The sequence below is a fragment of the Protopterus annectens genome, chromosome 1.part2 (genome assembly GCF_019279795.1).
Source record: "Protopterus annectens isolate FY-2018-M chromosome 1.part2, PAN1.0, whole genome shotgun sequence".
Classification (NCBI taxonomy): domain Eukaryota; kingdom Metazoa; phylum Chordata; order Ceratodontiformes; family Protopteridae; genus Protopterus; species Protopterus annectens.
In genome coordinates this window covers 1,001,803,403-1,001,822,714 of record NC_056727.1, presented here as the reverse complement: position 1 = coordinate 1,001,822,714, position 19,312 = coordinate 1,001,803,403, and the positions used below count along the sequence as shown (strand labels likewise).

At 43.8% G+C, this 19,312-nt stretch overlaps 1 protein-coding gene across 2 annotated transcripts in view; it reads right to left on the bottom strand.

Moving 5' to 3' along the window:
• SMAP2 (small ArfGAP2) overlaps nt 1–19,312 on the bottom strand; it is a 976,618-nt gene that overhangs the window by 280,313 nt on the left and 676,993 nt on the right. The gene's annotated exons all lie outside the window — the stretch shown is intronic.

Sequence of the window (19,312 nt, the reverse complement as noted above, 5' to 3'; positions counted from 1 at the left end):
TATTGTTTTAAGGCTAAAGTTAATGACCAGAATTTACATGTGGAATGTCCTTCATTGCTCTAAGTGTAAAAGAATGTAAATGCAGTTTCTGTCAGCCTGGGAACACCAGGAAAGTGTGAAATTATGTCATGTTTTATCAGAACTGCAGTTTCAATTTAAACAGACAGAACCAGAAGGCATTGAGCATTTTTTTTGTCTGGATCATCCAACTCAGCACTCTGCCTGTTGTCTTATGTAAGTTATTTTAGACCCGTGTCTTCTTGTAGAAATAGCTAGAAGTTAGAAAGATTGGACTAAGTGTTTTTCTGTGATGTCAGAACTGTACTACTGAATTATTTTAAGTATTTCTGTGTGATCTCTGAACTCTTGACTAGCACTGACTGTGTAGTAAAAAGTATTGTCTTGTGGTTTTGACTAATTATTATTAAATATTTTAAAACCTTTTCATCTGTGGCTGGTTTGTGTAGAGATAAGTTAAGCTCTAGAGTACATTGCATATTTATAGAGTTTACTGTCCAAGTCACTCCAAATAAGCTTTGACTTATTAGTCACATTTACCAACTGGATAATAATATTGCACAGTAATAATTGGACACCCTTTAAGGGCCTTTGAATAGCTGATAAATATTAATGGGTGGTGGCAGCTGGTACTACCGTACAGTCTGGGAGAAAGGGGCACAGCTGGATAACCTCTGCCAGTTTTCTCCAGGAGTGTCTGTGTGGTTGTATAAACTCTTATCTCAAACTGCATGTGTGTGTATGTGTCAACTACTTGGGCAGGGACACGAGGCATTGTTGGACAGAGAGGGTACTAGAGGTTTCAGCTTGCCCACTAGGCTGAGATCTGGACCCTATAGCTGTGCCAGTGGGGAGTCTTACTGGGGACTTGGAGAGCAAGGGAGCGACCAGCCCCAGACTGACTGTGATCTCTGTGTGCTCTTACGGGAAATTGCACTTTACTGTGTGTATTTATCCTTTTCCTGATATATGAGATGCCCTCTCTGTTGTTAGTGGTGAGGAGTGAGGCTCCTTGATTGCTGGGCCAGGGCACGGGTGTCACATATTAATTAGTGACAGTGGTTGGGATATCCAAATCATATTAACTGGTGGCAGTGGTTGGGATATCCTCACATATTAATTATTTGGCAGCGGTGGGATATCCACATCACATATTAATTAGATGGCAAATACTAATTGGCTTGTAGTGGTGTGGGAAGAGTGAATCTTGTAGCTTGTGCACAGTGAACTTTGAAGGTGTTTTGTAGTCTAAAACAGCCACGCAGTGAATACTCAGAGTTCCGATCACAATTGTTTTATTTCTTTTGTTAGCTTAGTTAGTCAGGTGAGCAGGCAGCATGTCAGCAGAGGAGTATGGAAAGTTGACAATGAGCCAGCTGGCGAAGATGTGCAGGCTAGGGAACTGGTGCATAGAAACCTGACTAAAGCAAACCTGATTGCAGCCTTGGTTACAGCTGCATCAGAAAACAGCAACCAGGAGGACAATCAGACTGGTAGTGGAGATATAGTTCCTTCGGAGAATGGACAGCTCAACCTTTCTGCAATGGACTTAAAAATCCAGCTGGAGCTAAAGAGACTTGAGTTGGAGGCCAAACATGTGGAATTAGATGCAAATGAGAGACTGCAACGTTTGCAGGCTGAGGAGAATGAGAAACTGTTAACGTCTGCAAGATGAGGAACAAGCGAGGCAGAGGCAGCATGAGAAGGAGAAGATGACTATTCGCTAGAGTCATGGAGGTAATGGGGAAGGGAGTAACTGGACTCCAGAAGCACAAAAGGTCAGTACATTTCTTCCGCAGTTTAAAGAGGGGGATAATTTTGATAGATTCATTCATGTGTTTGAGAGGGTACATAAACAGTATGAAGTTGACTAAGGGCTCTGGTACAGTTCCTGATCCCCTTACTCCATGGTAAAGCTGTAACTGTTCTGTCCAAAATGTCTAACGTTGCATGTTTTGATTATACTGCTATAAAAATAGTCTTTTAGAACTGTTTAAGCTAATACCTGAAACGTATAGGAAAAAGTTTTGTGAGCATAAACGCAAGGAAGATGAATGTGTGTGAATATGTTGCTGAATTGAGCACTTATTTCCCTAGGTAGGTGAGTGGATGTCAGGTCACCACTTTTGAGGAGCTAGCAGACCTTTTGGTGAGGGAACAAGCCCTTAGCACTTTGCCTGAGGACATGAGGATCTGGTTAGCTGACAGACAATGTGCTACTTCAGATGAGTTGGGGAAGAAGGGAGACCTATACCTGGCAAGCAGGGTAGCCCTGCACAAGAAAGGGACCCCCAGTACTACTCATGGGTCTAAAGGAACCCATGGTGGGAAGCACAGACTGCCACAATAGAATCTGCCAGTAGCAGGGGAAGCCACTAGTCCAGGTACACATCCAGGAGCTAGGGTTAAATGTTTTGAATGCAACCAGTGGGGCCATGTGGCATACAGATGTCCACAGAGGCAAGGTGGTGAACAAAAGGTGAGAGAGCCAGTAAGTGGGAAAGACAAAATGCCAATAGTAGGTTGTCATGGGACAACAGGGGTACTAAACTACCATCCTGCAGATGCCCTGAGAGGGAAGAATTTGGATGAGGCAGTACCATGTGCTTATGCAGTTACACGCAATCAGGCTTGGAGACAAGCATGTGGGTCTGGTAGCCTGGGGGAGACCCAGACAGACTGCATACTTGCAGCCAGGACTGGTGAGGTGGTTACTTCGGGGAGGGAGCTACTCTGTAGCAGTGAAACTGAAGGTGAGCCACAGCTGCTTGTGGATACTGACAGTCCTTTGGACAGAGTGACTGCAAAGGTAGAGGTGAGTAGTAGTACCCAGGCTGACAGTGAGGCACCACTGTCAGAGGATTCCAGACTTTCTGTGAAAGGGGAGCTAGGAAGGGTTACAAGGAGAGACTTGAGACAGGCTCAGCTCTCAGACCCTACAATGCAAGGCCTGAGGCAGGTAACTAGGGAGGCCCCTGATTCTCAGGGAAAGGGGGAATCTGTATACTGGGACAAAGGGTTACTATACAGAGAGTACAGCAGATGGTAGTGCCTAGAGCCTACTGTCTAGCGCTTTTAGCCATAGTCCGTGATATTCCCTTTGCAGGTCATATGGGCATAAAACGTACAAAGGGGCGTATAATGCAAAACTTCTATTGGCCTGGAATTTCCAGAGATGTAACAGGGTACTGCAGGACCTGTGTGCAGTGCCAAAAGGTAGGCAAGGCAAGAGACAAGGTGAGAGCTCCTTTGATGCCTTAGCCTGTGATTGAGGAAACATTTCAGAGGGTAGCTATGGATTCTTGTGGGTCCTCCGAGTACCCCAAGTTCCACAGGGAAAACGTATATCCTAGTGGTAGTGGATTATGCTACACAATACCCTGAAGCAGTGGTTTTGTCCTCCACTGAGGCAGAGAAGGTGGCAAATGCTTTGTTAGAGATTTTCAGCAGGATAGGTTTCCCAAAAGAAATACTGACTGACAGAGGTGCCAATTTCATGTCAGACCTGCTGGCTTGTCTGTAGAAGGCCTGTGGGGTAAAGCACATGAAGATCACCCCCTACCATTCCCAGACTAATGGTCTTGTTGAGAGGTTAAACTCTACAATCAAGTCCATGCACTGTCAGTTTAAGAAGGAGTGGGACAAATATTTCCCCCATCTGTTTGCTTACAGAGAGGTTCCCCAGGAATCCACAGGTTTTTCACCCTTTGAGTTGCTGTATGGGCATAGGGTGAGGGGACTTCTATATTTAATTCAAGATGAGTGGGAAGGTGAGTGCGAGTCTCACAAGGAGTCTGTTGTAGCATACGTCCTAAACCTCAGGACAAGGCTCAGGGAACTCATGGGCTTGGCCCAGGAGAACCTGGCAGAAGCCCAACAACAGAAAAATGTGTGGTATGACAGGAATGCTCGAGCTAGAGAGTATGCTGTAGAGCAGCAGGTAATGGTTCTCATTCCTGTTAGACACAACAAGCTGCAAGCAGCTTCGGAGGGACCCTATAAGGTGGTAAGAAAGGCAAGTGATGTTAACTACATGGTGGAATGCTAGGCAGATGGCAAGGGCACAAACTGTACCATGTTAACATGATGAAACCTTACCATGATAGGGAGGCCCTTGTGCTGAGCATTTGCAGTGGATTGCAGGAGGAGTCTGAGGGGAGGTCTAGGGACTGATCTTCTTAGTGAGGCTTGGGCTGAAACCTCAGTGGAAGGGGTAGCAATGTCCCAGCAGCTATCTCCTACCCAAGTTAGAGAAACCCGAGCAGTGTTGGAAAAATTTGGGGACATGTTCACTAGGAAACCAGAGTGCACCCACCTGATGCAACACCAGGTGGATACAGGACCCCATAGGCCTATTAGGATGGCCCCTTAGAGGGTGCTTGAGAGAGTCAGACAGACCCTGAGGGAGGAGGTATAGGAGATGTTGGAACTAGGGGTGATTCAAAAGTCCAACAGTCCCTGGGCCTCGCCAGTGGTGGTGGTGCCAAAGAAGGATGGCAACACCAGGTTCTGTGTGGACTACAGGAAATTAAATAGTCACACAGAGTCAGATGCTTACCCCATTCCAAGGAAAGATGAGGCCCTAGAGAAGCTGGTTAGGGCTAAACATCTTACAACCATTGATCTTACCAAGGGTTACTGGCAGGTGCCCTTGACTCCCAGTGCTAGAGAGAAATCAGCCTTTGTGAGTCCTTTTGGCTTGTATGAACTCACAAAGATGTCCTTTGGGATGAAGAATGCCCCAGCGACTTTCCAGAGGCTGGTAGATAATATCCTAGCAGGAGGATTTGCCCTTGCTTACCTACATGATATTGCCATCTACAGCCATTCCTGGCCAGAGCACCTTCAGCATGTCAGGGAGGTGCTGGGCAGACTACAGAGGGCAGGGTTGACAAGCCGAGCAAATGTCAGGTGGGTATGGCAGAAGTCTCCTATCTAGGACAGAGTGGGGAGTGGTAAGGTAAGACCAGGACCTGCCAAAGTGGAAACCGTTCAGGCATGGCCTGCACCTGTTACTAAAAAGCAGGTGAGGGCATTTTTAGAGACAGCAGGGTACTACAGAAAGCTTGTTGCCAGTTACAGTACCACAGCTGCTGCCCTCACAGACCTGACAAGGAAGAACAGGCCAACTAAGGTAGTGTGGACCCCAGCATGTGAGCAAGCTTTCCAGAAACTTAAATAAGCTTTGAGAGGACCCGCTGTGTTAGCCAGTCCAAATTACAGCAAAAAATTTGTTGTGCAGGTGGATGCTTCAAACCATGGGGTGGGGGCTGTACTTAGCCAGATTTCATCAGAGGGGGAAGAGCACCCAGTGGTTTATCTCAGTCATAGGCTCCAACCCAGGGAGAAATGCTATGCAGCTGTAGAAAAGGAATGTCTAGCCATAGTGTGGGCACTGCAGAAACTTCAGCCTTATCTGTATGGAAGGAAATTCACTGTAATGACAGATCACACCCCACTAACATGGTTAAACAGTGCCAGTCAGCAAAATGCCAAGTTGCTAAGATGGAGCCTAGGGTTGCAAGCATATGTGTCAGTGCAGTACCACAGTGGGAGTAGCAATGCCAATGCAGATGGGCTCTCAAGACAGGGAATGGGGGAGGTATTTTCAGATAGACCTAAAGCTTTCAAGCAGCGTTTCTCAAGGATCACTTGGAAAACTAGCATGAGTTCTCGGGGGGGGGGGGGTGGTGTGAAGACTTGTAGAGATGGGTGAAGGCTGACAGCCTAGCTAGATAGAATTATGCAGTTAATTCTATCATTTGTAAATACTGTGAAATGTTAAAATGCAGGCTTGCTTCTTAAATGAAAAAGATGCTGTTAAAAAATGTGGCAATGGTGCACTCTACTGACCCAGTAAAAGCATGCTGTGCCCTTTGATCTACAGTCGGCTCCAGTTCGGCTAGATGAAGGCTTCCTGCCTATTGTTTTAAGGCTAAAGTTAATGACCAGAATTTACATGTGGAATGCCCTTTATTGCTCTAAGTGTAAAAGAATGTAAATGCAGTTTCTGTCAGTCTGGGAACACCAGGAAAGTGTGAAATTATGTCATGTTTTATCAGAACTGCAGTTTCAATTTAAACAGAGAGAACCAGAAGCCATTGAGCATTTTTTGTCTGGATCATCCAACTCAGCACTCTGCCTGTTGTCTTATGTAAGTTATTTTAGAAGTGTGTTTTCTTGTAGAAATAGCTAAAAATTAGAAAGATTAGACTAAGTTTTTCTGTGATGTCAGAACTGTACTACTGAATTATTTTAAGTATTTCCGTGTGATCTCTGAACTCTTGACTAGCACTGACTGTATAGTAGAAAGTATTGTCTTGTGGTTTTAATTATTTATTATTAAATATTTTAAAACCTTTTATCTGTGGCTGGTTTGTGTAGAGATAAATTAAGCTCTAGAGTACATTGCATATTTATACAGTTTACTGTCCAGGTCACTCCAAATACGCTTTGACTGATTAGTCACACTTACCAACTGGATAATAATATTGCACAGTAATAACTGGACACCCTTTTAAGGGCCTTTGAGTAGCTGATAAATATTAGTGGGTGGTGGCAGCAGGTACTACCGTACAGTCTGGGAGAAAGGGGCACAGCTGGATAACCTGTGCCAATATTCTCCAGGAGTGTCTGTGTGGTTGTATAAACCCTTATCTCAAAGTGTGTGTGTGTGTGTGTGTGTGTGTGTGTGTGTGTGTGTGTGTGTGTGTGTGTGAGCTACTTGGGCAGGGACACAAAGCACATGTTGGACAGACAGGGTGCTAGAGATTTTAGCTTGCCCACTAGGCTGAGATCTGGACCCTATAGTTGTGTCAGTGGGGAGTCTTATTGGGGACATGGAGAGCAAGGGAGCAACCAGCCCCAGACTGACTGTGATCACTGTGTGCTCTTAAGGGAAATTATACTTTACTGTGTGTATTTGTTATCTTTTTCCTCAAATATGACACCCTCTCTGGTGTTAGTGGTGAGGATTGAGGCTCCTTGATTGCTGGGCCAGGGCATGGGCATCACATCTTGTATCATATAAAAGCTATAAAACAATCACATAATTACATAATTTATCAATCAATTAGTTATATTAAAAATTAGTGGATTAAAGACAGACTATGACATCACTTGCCTCATCTGAAGCAATGAGGGGGCTTCCACAAACTGGGATAGTGAAGATAATTCCTATCCCCTTTGCCTCCAGTTCAACAACCAGAGTACCTTTCCAATCACTTTCATAATGGCAAACACTCTGCAGAGCTGGACTGATGTCAGGTAATGACATCTAATGAGCAGCGAGGATTGAGTAACAATAGAGGATATCATCAACACCATAATAAAAAGACTAAATGGTACTAACTTATTTCTGCATTCAAATGGGGACAGTTGTTTTGCGTGCAATAATTTTGCTGTGAATTTATCTGGTATTGCTCTTAATAATATACAAATGCTGTTTTAAATCGAGGCTTGAAATCTGGACTTACTGTTCTGCCGTGATTATATATGTTAAAAACAGACATTTTTAAACCGAGTAGAAAGTTGCATCTCATTTATTTTCATCAACTGAAAAATAATTAAAGTAATTTGCATGATTCTTATGAAGATAAGACTAACAGGTCAGTGGACAGTTTTTTACACGCGTTTCTTTAGGCTACGATGATTGTGATTATAATGCATATTGCCAACTTGACACTAGTAAAACTGTTTTGAAGAGTGATTTTATACCCCCCCATTCGGTCACAAGGGGGTACAACAATTTGCTTCCATGATGAATTTTACTACAGAAAAAGCTTTTCTAAAGTTTATGCAAAATAAGGGTTTGATTAATTATAATCCAACTAAGATGAAGTGGTTAGCATTAAAAGGAATGGGCAATAGAGAGAATAAGAAGTTATGTACTTACCATAACATTCCATGTGAGTTGTTCATCTCACCTTCATTCTCACTGATGGGTTCGGAGCTGATCATCGGCTCCGACTCGGCCAAATGCTAAAGCTCGAGGTCTTCAAACAGCTCGTGGCCTACTCAATATCCCATGATGCAATAGTGCTTCCCTCAGATCTTGTTTGCCCAATCATACTGATAACTAAAGATTATAGGCATTGAAATAAGAATACCACAGACAAGAACAAAATATCACTAGGACTTGTTGAAACTTCCCAGCCCTCAAGACTTTAAAGGAAGGGGGTTGGTGGGTGGGACGCAAGAATGAAGGTGAGATGAACAACTCACATGGAATGTTATGGTAAGTACATAACTTCTTAATGTGAAGTTGTTCTATCTTGCCTTCATTCTCACTGATGGGTAAGCGTCCCAAGCACTACCTCCTTGGGTGGCTCATGGGAGTATATTCCTCAGAACCATAGAACAAAAGGAGGCCCTGTCCATGGAGGTGTTATCCAATTTGTAATGAGTGATAAAGGTATGAGGTGAGGACCATGTGGCTGCTGTACAAACAGAATCTATAGGCAGCCATGCCATAAAGGCTGAAGATGTGGAAATTGCCCTGATTGAGTGAACATTGACTTTATGATTTAATGTCATCTGCGAAGAGCTGTATGTGAAAGAAATACAGTCTGACAATAATTTTGATAACGTGGTTTTAACCACAGGAGTACACTTCTTTGAATCTGAAAAGGAGACAAAAAGTTGGTCCAATTTTGTGAAGTCCTTAGTCCTGTCTAGATAGAATCGAAGTTGCCTATGGACGTAGAGTTTGTGCAACATGTGTTCCATTTTGTTAGTATATTTGGGAAAAAACATAGGTAATTCTATAGTCTGGTTGAGATTTGTTTCAGAACATACCTTATCTAGGAATGAAGGATTTGTTCTCAGAGTTACTCTATCATTATAAAAAATCAAGTATGGGACTATGATGGACAAGGCATGTAGCTCCAAAATTCTTCGAGTGCAAGTAATAGCTACTAGGAAAATGGTCTTCCATGATAGGTATTTCAAATTACAGGATGCTGCAGGTTCAAATGGGGGGGGGGGGGGGGTAAAATGATTTGTGAGAGCACAAAATTAAGATTCCATGGAGCAGATGGGGTTCTAATAGGTGGCCTCAAGTGAAAAAGCAACCTTAAGAAATGCTTTAGAAAGTCTATGTGACATAATGGGAGTCTTTTGATCACCAATATGAAAATTAGAGATTGCTGCCAAATGAACTCTAAGGGTTGCTGCAACCGCTCCTTCATGAAACAATTTAGTCAGAAACTCCAGAATGGAAGAAATCAAAGCCATATATGGATTAACATTATTATTTGATGCCCATATAGAAAATCTTTTCCACTTGCTAAGGTATAGTTTCCTAGTAGAAGATTTATGAGAAGAAATTAGGATGTTCTGTGTTGCAGGAGATAACTTGTGGAAACTGGCTATTCGTGGAACTGGAAGCAGCCAAGCTGTCAATTTTAGGGTTTGAATTGCAGAATGAAGAACCCCTGTATCTGAAGATCTGGAACTGGGCTCAAGATCCATGGTTCTTCCAGTAGATGAGGCTGCAGAAAGGGGAACCTAATTTGATGAGGCCAGTAAAGGGCTATCAAAATAATGGTCCTTCCCAGAGTGCTTGCTTTCTGTAAGAATTTGAGTATCAGAGGAAATGGGGGGAAAAGCATAAAGAAGTCCCGAGGGCCAACTGTGTACAAGTGCATTCCTTGGGGCATCTCCCGAATTGGGGATCAGGGCAAAGTAGTTGCTGCATTTGGTGTTGGTGGGGTTGCAAAGAGGTCACAGCAAGCCTGGCCCCATCTGCGGAATATCCTTTCTGCTACTTCTTCTTTCATGGACCACTAGTGAGGAGACAGTATTGCTCTGCTCAATTTGTCCGCTATCACATTGGACCTCCCCGGAATGTGCATGGCTATCAGAAAGCGTTGGGAGAAAATTTCCCAATGCCATACTCTCAAGGCCTCTTGATATAAGGGGTATGATCTGGTTCCTCCCTGTTTGTTTATGTACCAGACCACTCACATATTGTCTGTCTGTATCACAATAGTCCCTAGAGGTAGAAAGTTTTGAAAGGATTGCAATGTTATAAGTGCCGCTCTCATCTCTAGGACATTGATATGCAGATGAGCCTCGTCATTCTCCCATGTGCCTTGGGCTGTCCTTCCCTGAAAATGCCCCCCACCCCCTATCAAGGAGGCGTCTGTGGTCACAGTGGCAACCGGGTTTGGTAGAACAAAGGGACGTCCTACTGTCACTTGAAGAGAGGTCAGCCACCAAAGAAGATCCTTCTTGCGTGACTTTGTTATTATGATTTGGAGAGACATTGGAAGCTCCTGATAAGACCATTGTGTGAAAACCAGACATTGCAGTATCTGCATGCGCATTCGGCCTAATAGAATGGCAATGATGGCTGCTGCCATGGTCCCTAGTAATTTGAGCACTACTGAAACTGGGGCTGTCTGTTTGGGGATGAGATTCAGAATTTGTTGTCGAAGACTCACTACTCTTTCCATTGGAAGTTTTATGGTCATGGAAACTGTGTCGAGATCTGCACCGATAAAGATGGTACATCTGGATGGCTGTAAAGCAAATATGTCCCAGTTTATAGTAATCCCCAAATGACTGCAAAGATCTAAGATTGTCACTTGCATGTATATGTTGATGCTTGGTGGTGGCGGGGAGGAGCCAGTCATCTAAATATGGAAACACCTGGAATCCTAACCACCTCAGGTGAGCCGCATCTACTGCCATGCATTTGGTGAACACTCTGGAGGCTGTAGCGAGACCAAAGGGCAGAGCCCGAAACTGAAAGTGACTGGCTCCCAGCCGAAAGTGCAGATGATCCTTGGATGTTCTGGCCATCTTTATATGGTAGTATGCATCCTGGAGATCTATTGAGCTCATCCAATTGTCCTTTCTTTGAAAAGGAAGTATAGCCTGTAGCATGACCATCCAAACCTTTGTTTTCATGACAGATTTGTTCAACCTACTGAGATCCAAAGTTGGTCTCCAGTCCCCTGTTTTCTTTGGAACTAAAACGAACCTTGAGTAAAGTTCTGGATCCTCTCTGGTCTGCTGGGACTGGTTGGATGACTTTTTCTAGCAACCTTGTAATCTCTCTGGTTGCCTGTTCCCTGTGATTGGGTGGAACATATGAGATTTTTTTCATAGGGGTTGGCGTGGTAGTAAAGGGAACAGTGTATCCTCTGGATATTATGCTTTATACCCACCGATCTTTTGTAATTTTTAGCCAGGTGTCTGGGTACAAAGATAAGTATCCACCGACTGCCTCCAGAGATGGACAGGTGGACCTCCTTTTCAGGAATGCTGGTAGGGCTTGCCAAAGAACTGATCCCTGTCACCCTGGTTCTGCGGGCCCCCTCTGCCATGTAGATGGCGTCCCCCATCATTGCCACCTCCTCTGCCTCTACAGGGGGTTTTTCACTACATGTGTCAAAGAAGGTTCCTTCGGCTTGGACTGAGATATGACGTCGGTCATGCGCATTTGTACCCTGACGTCCTGACGTCAGACTAATGCGCCTTGACCGACGTCAGCCTTATACTTTGGTATTCGGGCCGACTGGGACAGCGGACTACCCAAGTGTTAGGACTGCAGCAATGTGAGATGAAGAACATCCATATTTTTCCACTTTATTGACCTTTAGGATAAGGTCTGGTAGGAGTGGAAAAACAGACTCCTACGGTAGACAGAGTCTTACCAACTTGCTCACACCTGGTAAGTGTTTCCTTCACTTTCAGTCCAAAAAGTGATGAACCATCAAAGGGGGTGTTTACAAAGGATGACTTGTAGGGCTCCGCAAAGTAAAATAAGCCCATCCAGGAGTGTCTCCTAGCAATTCCTGTACCCGCTGCCTGACGCGTTCCATCCACTGCATATGAAATCAGACACATGGAAGATTTTATAAGGGAATTTAGGGTAGCAAGCTGGGAGGTTACGTTATCTGAGACCCCCGCAGCTACCACACCCTGAAGAGTATCTCCTAACTCCTTAAGGAGATCTCTGTGTAGTCTGGTGAAATGGGTGAGACAGTTCAGGGATCGAAGAGTAAATGCCGCTGAATTAAAGATGCGGTTTCCATATCTGTCTATGATCCTAGAATCTCTATTAGGAGGATGAACAGATGTGGAGGTCTCGGATAACTCTTTCTTAGTGGCAGCCACCAACACCATAGTATCAACGGGTAGTCCTTTGGCAAGGAAAGCCTTGTCCTGAAGTGACGTAATGAATTTATTCGGCCTCCAAGGGACTGGTTCTATGGTATCCGGGGACTCCCATGCCTTTCAAGGGAGAAGGTCCATCAACTCATCAAAAGGCAGAGTCACCCAAGAGGTGGAGGGCTGAGACCCGAAAGCCTTCAAGAGTACTGACTCATCATCAGTAGGATTAAGGAGATTCCAGCCACCCCTCTGTTTTTGGATTTCTAAGATATCACCAAAAGAGATATCTTCAGAGGGGGACCCTTCTGACCCATCTAAATCCGTATCTGATGTGATGGACTCCTGTGGGGTATCCGGATGCTTCCTCTTGCAAGTTCTCTTCCTAGGAACCTCCTCAGAAGGAGCTTCTGGGGAAGTCCCAAAAGTACAGGGCTCACCCGATGGGGAGGGCCAGAGACTCCGGGTCTCTACGTTTTTCAAGGATCAGTGAAGCAGAGACATACACAGAAACTTTAGGGGAGGAGATTGCTGGTACCGATGACATGAGTGCCCGAGGGGACAACACTCTCCTCATGGCATCAAAAGCTCCGCGGGTCCGGTTCAAAGAGATGCCTGGATCCGCAGAAACAGGCAGTCTCCACAGCACTGAAACCGTGGGCTCCGAGCCCGAGGTAGGTGCCGAGTAACCCGACCAGAGGCCCCGGGAGGCAAAGTCGGCACCGAAAGATCGGTACGACTATCCTCTTCGGACCCGACCAGTGAGTGTCGGCTCCTAGACTCTAAGGTGGGAACCGAAGAGGTCAGAGTAGTCAGAACTGAAAGCCCAATGGATGTTGGTTCTAACGGTTCCACAATCATCAGTTCGGAATACTCCGGCACTGAAACTTTGGGTCGAATCGGAGGAGGAATCGAAGAACCGGGTTGAGTCTTGGTCGGTTCCGAAGCCCTAAGGGTTGGACCTGACAAAATTTTGGCTAGTGCCTGTGACTGTAGAAGTCTCTGTACCACTCGATCCATGTCCTTATCCGACAGTCTTGAGGACCGGGAAGCAATGGACGATGTCTCAGACTGGAGAACAGGAGATTTTAAAGCGGGAGATACCGGCTCCAAGGCTGGGGACCGGCTCCCACTGACCACAATTACCTCCGGCTCCATAAGCTTAGGTGCCGAGGTGGCGGTCTTGCTAGATTTAGTTGCTTTTGAAGTCAATGAGCCCTTTCTCGGCTCCAACTTCTACGAAGAGCTTGTAGGCACAGTTTTTGGAGATTTAGTAGGCTTGTCCTTGTCTAAGGCTTCTTGAAAAGAAGATTTCAAGAGACCTCTTGCTATCAGTTTACTCTTGCGTTCATGAAGAACACGAGTGACAGATGGCACAATTTTCCTGTAGGTGAAGTTCACCTAAACAATAAACACAATTTGTATAGCCATCTGTAACTGACATCTTCTGTCCACATTTCGGACATTTTTTAAACCCAAACTTAACATTCTCAGACATAACTCTATCAACTGAAAATTACCCAAGGCAGAACAAACTCTAGTTCTATATATAACAAAATATATATATGTGTGTGTGTGTGTATATATATATATATATATATATATATATATATATATATATATATAAATAAAACACACAGCACATAAGAAATAACCCTAATAAAGGAGGGTCTCTAAGAATTAACTATAATAACTATGAAACACACCAAACTGTTCAACAACTACTGTACAACCCTAATAAATACTGGAGGGTTGAATAAAAGGTATTTACAAGTAATAGCAATAATAGCAAAGATATATTATCAATCCCCTAATAAAAAAATGAGCTACATATAAAGGATAGGGAGTAAGTTAAGTAATCTAACTCTAACTATTCTAGTTCAGTTATAGAAAAAAAGGGCCTAAAAATAAACGGCCTCAAGAAAAGGAGAAAAAGCACTCTAACTAAGAAAGACTAACAAAAGAGATGAGTGTCTCAAGTAGCTAACTGTATTCTAACAACTAACAACAAACAAGAATGAATTTTTTTGTTTACACAAATATCAAAAGTTTGACAATACTGGCCAGAGCTGTTCAACAAACACCTGATCTGTTGCAGTGGCAAACGAGATCTGAGTTAAGCACTATTGCATCATGGGATAGGGAGTAAGCCACGAGCTGTTTGAAGACCTCAAGCTTTAGCATTTGGCCGAGTCGGAGCTGAGAATCGGCTCCAAACCCATCAGTGAGAATGAAGGCGAGATAGAAAGTACAGTTTTGTACCTACCATAAATGTAGATGTTCGAGGATTCCCTTGCTGCAGTCCTGACTATTGGGTATAGTCCGCGTCCCAGTCGGCCCGAATACCAGAGTATAAGGCGGTCATGGCGCCTTAGACTGACGCCAGTACGTCAGGGTACTAATGCGCATGACCGACGTCATTTCCTCAGTCTTTTCTTGCCCCAGATGTCAGAAGACCCAAAAAGACAAGTCCCAAAAACAACCTGCACCAAAAACATGTACAATATATACAGTAATATATACAAAAATATAAGCATGTAAACTCACCTACACAACCACCCTGAAACACAGAGGGAAGGAGGGAGGGTAAAGTAATTGAATCCTCGAACATCTACATTTATGGTAGGTACAAAACTGTACTATGTTCTTCGCCTTCCCTTGCTGCAGTCCTGACTATTGGGTAGAATCCCAAAGCAGAGGTAAGGAGGCTGGCAAATTATAAAGTAGCAGGAGCTGACAACATGCCTTGTAAAACAGCTGTGGCAAAACCAGCTCTAGTCTTAGAGTATATAGGCAGGTGATAATGCCTAGAGAAAGTATGCACTGAACTCCAAGTAGCTGCTTCCAGAATATCCTTAGTTGCCACCCCTTAGAAATGCTGTTGAAGTGGCAGTAGCCCTAGTGGAATGAGGCCTAATCCCAGCTGGAACCTCTTTGCCATGATGGGAATAACAAAATGCAATGCAAAAGCCAATCCACCTAGAAATAGTTTGTTTTGACACAGGCTTGCCCTGTGAACTCAAAGCAAAAGAAACAAGTAACTGCTGAGACTGCCTAAAATCTTTAGTCCTGCTCAAATAATAACGCAATTGCCTGTGTACATCTAAAGTGTGCAAAATCTTTTCACTTTATTTTGAGGATCTGCAAAAAACGTAGGCAAATGAATAGTTTGGTTTAAAGCCACACTAGAAACCACCTTAGGCATAAAAGAAGGATTAGTACGTAATGATACCCTGTCCTTATGGAAAATCAAAAAGGGCTCTACTGCCATAAGGGCCTGCAACTCAGACACCCTTCTTGCAGAAGTAATAGCCAACAGAAAAGCAGTCTTCCATGACAAATATCTCAATTCAGCAGTAGCTGCAGGCTCAAAAGGTTGTAGAGTAAGTTTTTCCAACACAAAATTGAGATCCCAAGCAGGAGTAGGAGCTCGGGGTCTTATATTCTTTGCCCTCTAAGAAACTGCTTGAACAAAGGATGCGAAAACAAAGGTGGGTCACAATCATAGTGAGCTGAAATTGCTGCAGCATGAATCTTTATGGAAGAGAAGGACAAACCTTTGTCCAATAATTCAGTAAGATATTGAAGAGCCACACTCAAATTAGGCTCTGAAATCTCCAAATTCTTTGCTGTACTCCAAAATAAAAATCTCTTCCATTTTTCTCTCTCCTAGTATTAGGCCTTCTAGCTTCCATAATCACATTTAAAACTTGTTGAGGAAGCTGAGACCTACCGTGCTTCAACACAGAATATGCCAAGCTGTGAGATGAAGAGATTGCAGCTTGACATTGAGCAGATGACCGTCCTTCTGAGATAACAGATGAGGAATCAGAGGTAAAGGCCATGGAGGCTTCTTTACAAGACTCCTTAGAAGTGGGTACCAGTGTTGCCGAGGCCAATCTGGAGCTATCAAAATCATCCTTGGCCTGTCTTGTCTGACCTTTAGTAATACCTTTGGAAGAAGAGGTAGAGGTGGAAAGGCATAGACATGAAGGTTTTTCCAACTGAAAGACAGAGCATCCACTTTCCAAGCTGTGTGATGAAACCCCTTTGTGCAATACTTTGGCAGCTGGTGGTTTAGTGGAGAAGCGAACAGATCTATGTCTGGAGTTCCCCATGACACTGTCAATTTCTGAAATACATGAAGATCCAGTTTCCACTGGATCCATGATTTGTCTGCTTAATACATCTGCTAGGAGTTCTGTGCTCCTGGCAGAAACCCTGAAGAGTCAGTTGCAGGCAGTCTCCCATAAAATCATTGCTTGCCTGCATAGAGGATAAGAATGTGTATCCCCTTGCTTGTTGATGTACCACATGACAGTTGTGTTGTCTGTCAGAATCAACACCTGCCCTGGAAGAAGTAACTCCTTGAACGCCATCAATGCAAACTGGACTGCTAACATCTCCTTCATGTTGATATGTAGATGCTGTAGTCTGGCAGGCCACTTGTCTTGTATCCACTTTCCATTTAGATGAGCTCCCCAAGCAGTGTCCGAGGCATCTGTCGTTAAAATCTGACTCGCCTCTGGCCGGGTCACAGAGAGTCCCTTGTTTAGGTGACATTCCTGAGCCCACCACAAGAATTCCTTTTGAAGGCAAGGTATTATTTGAATGACAGTGTCCAAATCTTGGCAGTGCTGTGTCCATACATTTTTGAGATACCATTGCAGCTTCCTCATATGCAGTTTGGCATTGGGAAGCACCAGAATACAAGATGCCATGAACCCTAATGCTTGAAGGACTGTAAAGGAGCATCCAAAATCCTGGTCTTAACATGCTCAGCTAAATTCTGATCCTTCAACCAGGCATGTCTGCGAAGAACAGAACTAGTAGCAGCCACCCTCGAGGAGGCCTGAACAGCATCAAAACCACACTGCAAAGAATGCTTACCCACTTGTTCAGACACATGAACCAAATCCAGCAATTCTTTACACTCAATACCTTCCGCCAAAGCATCCACCTTAGATTTCAATTGTGAAAGGAGATAATTCTGATATTTCAGCATATGAAACTGACAATTCAACGCCCTCATGGCTAGAGTGGAAGAAGTATATACTTTCTTACCCCACCTATCCAAAGCCCTTGCCTCTTTATCAGAGGGTACAGGATTTTTAACCACAGAAGCTTTAACACCTTTAGGTCCCTGAGAAACAGTTTCTGGGTCCGCCCTAGGACTCTTAAACAAATACTTATGAGCTTGGGCACCCTATAATACCTATCAGGCTTAACAGGAGCAGGAGGCAAGGAATCAGGGTTCAGAGAAGCCTCTGCAAAACATCCTCCACCACATTCAACACAGGAGGAATAGCTAAGGGCCTATGCTGGGGCAAAACAAGAATTCCCTAAGCCTTTTTCTGGAGTCAGAGTAATCTTGGCCTTCCCATTTAAAGTGCTCCCTCATGGAGTGAAGAGTCTCTGAAAATGAAAAATCCTCAGGAGGAGAAGCTGAAGGAGTGGAATCATCCACATCAGAATCAGAATAAGTAGGAAACTCTTGCAAGTCTTCCACAGAAGACTCTGAAGCCTGTGAACACTGTTCAAAACTATCAAACTCCTGTTCCACCCTAGGCCTCTTATCAGGTGGGGCATAGAACCTCTAATCAGAGTAATCAAATCTTCTGCCATTTTAAGCATATGTTTCTTAGGCACAGAGCCCAAATGCTAGGAGAAGCCCCACAGAAGCTGAACTTGGCCTACCTCTAAAAGAAGCTTTGGCAACAGAAGGAGAGGCCCTAACTACCTTGGGAAGAGAGGGAAGAACAGTTACCTGAGAAGCCCCTCAGCTTGGCCTACCTCCTGAGAGGGCACATCCTGTAACAGTAGTATCTGCCTGAGACTCCATAGAAACTCCTGGCAAAACCTCTGGCTCCCTGAGCCTTCTAAAGGACCGACGACCGGGACTGCCGGTTCCTCACCCCTAGGCTTCACTGTTTTGTCCTTGCGCTTCTTGGATGAAGCAGGCGCCGGAGCATCCGACGGCATATTATAATTGCAACGCTTCCCAAACACTAACCTAGCACAATCAAGCCTCCTCTTAATAGTGCGCTTGTTAAATCTAGCACAAGAGCGGCAACCAACAACGTCGTGCTCAGGCCCTAAACAAGGTATACACAATGTATGATAATCCCTATGCGGTATCTGTTTCCCACAAGAAATACAGTTATTCACTTTTTCTGACATCCGTTAAATACTGAGGCAAGAAAAACCAAAATGTTCTAACGGGTTACTTAGCCAACTCTGATTTCGGTCTGAAACTCCGGTTTCGAAAATCTCAGAACGCCAACCTGCACTCGCAAAATTGCTTCTGCATCGGACCATGCGGCAAAAAAGACTGAGGAAATGACGTCGGTCATGCGCACTAGTACCCTGACGTACTGACGTCAGTCTAAGGCGCCATGACCGACGTCAGCCTTATACTCTGGTATTCGGGCCGACTGGGACGCGGACTATACCCAATAGTCAGGACTGCAGCAAGGGAAGACGAAGAACATCAACTTCACATTTTATTTTTAAAGTTTCTGACAAGGGTAACAAAATTGTCATAATGCATTTTACTGAATATTTAAAAATGTGTCTAGACCTTCTAAGTAATGAGAGTATTTATAAGAAGGTATCATTAACTGAATATATAAAAGTTAAAAAAAATTGTTAGAAAAATGCTACAGGCTGGGTTACTTTTCAGAAAACGATGTTGAAAAGAAGCTTTATAGTGCTGAGAGTTTGATGGCATATTTTAATTGCCTTCCGAAAGTACATAAAGATATGGTTAACCCACCTAGTAAGCCTATAATTTCTGCTTCTAATTATTTCTTACGTAACATTGGATTATGTTTGCAGCATTATCTGTTACCCTATACGACAAAATTACCTTCCTTCATAAAGGATACTTCTGATTTTTTAGATAAAATTAAAAGTATAAGTTGAATGAATGACATGTATTGGGTTACGATCAATGTTAAAATAGTATTTACTATGAATTTGGTCTTGAAGCTTTAAAATTACATGCTGGTGACAGTGCTGTAAGTAATTATATAATAGAGTTGGTATATGTTTGTTTAGTTAAACATTCTCACAAAAACAAAAATAATTATCAATAAATACAGGGCACTGCTATGGGGCTGTCTTTAGCCCCCATGTATGCTAACTTATTCATGGGCCTTTTTGAAGCAGACTA